Below are 2589 nucleotides of genomic sequence, written 5' to 3' on the forward strand. Positions count from 1 at the left end.
TGTCCTTCACTAAGGAAATCTCTTCCTTTATCATTTAAATCCTTGAATACCTACTTTTGTGAGTCAATATGGCATGATGAAAAAAAGAAAAAGGTCTAAGGCTCTTGAGGTTAGAATCAAGCACATTTATGATAGAACGGGGCCACTATTCATGACCAAGGAAGCCAAACAAGGTATCAAGAACTCTTTACCACTACAGAAGTTTTAGAAGGAAGATTAGTTGGTTTGGGAGTTTTGGAGTATGGGGTTTTAATATAGAGGGGGCAATTATTTTTGGGATTTTGAGAGAGGGGAAAGTTGGTCAGTGGTGAATCCCATTGGCCAAAAAACTCTCTCCTAGGTGGATTAATTAACTTTCCCAATTTGGGAAAATTGCCAACACTTGGATAAAACAAAAATGCCATTTTGATCATGGAATTTTTATGGCTCAAATGGTCATTATATTATTTACCTGGAAAATATTACCCGGGTAAGTGCATTTACCCAGGTAATTTACCAAAAAGCAAACAGGGCCAAAAACTCTTTAAGGCTCTATTTGATCTGTGGGATGAGGATGGAAAAAAGAGAATATTCTTTTTTTTCTTTATTTGTTTTGAAGGAAACAATGAGATGGGATGGGAAAAATGTGGGATGGAGAATCCCAAAAGTAAAAAGGAGGGGTGAGTATGAAAAATTATCCGTGCGACCTCACTGAGAAAAGGAAAGTGAGAACGTGAGTAGGAAAAATTATCGTGACTTGTCAGACACGAACCTCCTTGTCTTCTCCATCTACCTTTGCACAACATTCCAACCTTCATATCTCCGGTCATTTTTTTTTCGGTGTTTTCGAGCAATGGTAAGACCACAAACATTGTCTACATGTTTAACAAACACCAAAACCTTCTTCTCTTCCAACTCTTCGCCCTCTCTCTTCTTGATTGGCTTGCTGTTCTTAGCTTTTCCAAAATCTCAACTTCAATGGCAAACAGCAATCTATCCCGAAGGATTATCAAGGAAACACAACGGCTTCTTAGCGAGCCAGCTCCCGGAATTAGTGCTTCTCCTTCAGAAGACAACATGCGATATTTCAATGTCATGATTCTTGGCCCAACACAGTCTCCTTATGAAGGAGGGGTTTTAAGTTGGAATTGTTTTTGCCTGAAGAATATCCAATGGTTCGTTTCCTCACCAAGATATACCATCCAATATTGATAAGCTTGGTAGGATATGCCTTCATGTCCTGAAAGACAAATGGAGCCCAGCTCTGCAGATCCGAACTGTATTATTGAGCATTCAAGCACTCCTGAGTTCTCCGAATCCGGAAGATCCTCTTTCAGAAAATATTGCTAAGCGTTGGAAGACAAATGAAGCTGAAGCTGTTGAGACAGCAAAGGAGTGGACTCGTCTATATGCAAGTGGTGCCTAATATTGCTATAAAACCTGCCTCCTAGTAAATAACATTTCTGAGATGTAAGCTAAGTGGGCGTCGCGGGTTTCCAGTGGAAATGGAAATGGAAGAATTCATGACTGAAGTATCAGAGATTAATCCCTTCAAGCTCCAGTACCTGCTGTTACTCGTTTGATGGAAGGCGTCTCAGTCAAATTTGTATGAATAGACATTGTTTACTCTTCTATCCCCATCTTTCTCACGATCTTTAATATGATTTAGTACAATACTCCACTTGCTCGTGCATTGATTTAACCCAATTACAAAGACTCTTCAATTTCTATGTGGTGACAGAATTCCAAGTTGGGATCCTTCATAGAAGCTCTTATGGATGGAGAGCTCAGCTCAAGCTTTGACCTAACTTGAAGCCTAACATGCCAGACCCAACCTGTCAAAGAGTTTAACAAGGCCCTTGTAAGTTGTGTTAATAGTCAATTTTTTTCTTTCCCAAATGATAAAGGTGACTACGTAAATAGAGAGAGAGAGAGAGCTCTACCAGCATGAAAGTCTTAAAAACAAGAAAAGGGAACTAGGGGAAGAAACACAAAAGGTTTCAAAACATTCATGTACACCTCTAATTAATTTCCCACAAAACAAGCATGGAAAAATAAATTTTCCCACTATTTTCCCTTGTTTATCAAACGGTGGAAGGTGAAATTTTCACACTTTCTCATCCCATCCTACCCAAATTTTCCCATAAACCAAACGGAGCCTAAAGAATCTAAAGTGGGATGCTCTGGTCAAGGTTTAGAAGCCTGTGCACCTCACACTTCTTCACCATTTCTGTCCTAGCTTCTCACTGAATATAACTAGGAACAAGTTGGATTCCTTCATAAAGGGTGTAAGGATCAATCTAACTATAGAAGAATTAAGGCAGCTCTTGGGAATCTCAAATGAAAGTTTAACGGTATATAAAAAGGGGGGGCTGATCTCAACTATACTAAAGTTCTAAGAACTATCTTTGAGAATCCTCATTATTCATTTATTTATTTTATTCATTTTAATAAATTATTATATAAAATTAATTTATTTAAGAAAAACTAGGGCCGAACCAATGGGTTGGCTCTATCCTGATGGAGCTAAATTGACTTAACATAATTATAACGGTTTTGGTTCCATGATTTTATCTCGATTAATTATTGGATCGATTCTCGTTTTTACCT

At 38.2% G+C, this 2589-nt stretch overlaps 1 pseudogene; it reads left to right on the forward strand.

The window, feature by feature from the left end:
• The first annotated feature begins 764 nt into the window (after positions 1-764).
• Positions 765-1656, forward strand: LOC104593406 (ubiquitin-conjugating enzyme E2 36 pseudogene; annotated as a pseudogene).
• Positions 1657-2589: the final 933 nt, after the last annotated feature.

The sequence above is a fragment of the Nelumbo nucifera genome, chromosome 7 (assembly GCF_055504915.1).
Source record: "Nelumbo nucifera cultivar China Antique chromosome 7, China Antique-T2T, whole genome shotgun sequence".
Classification (NCBI taxonomy): domain Eukaryota; kingdom Viridiplantae; phylum Streptophyta; class Magnoliopsida; order Proteales; family Nelumbonaceae; genus Nelumbo; species Nelumbo nucifera.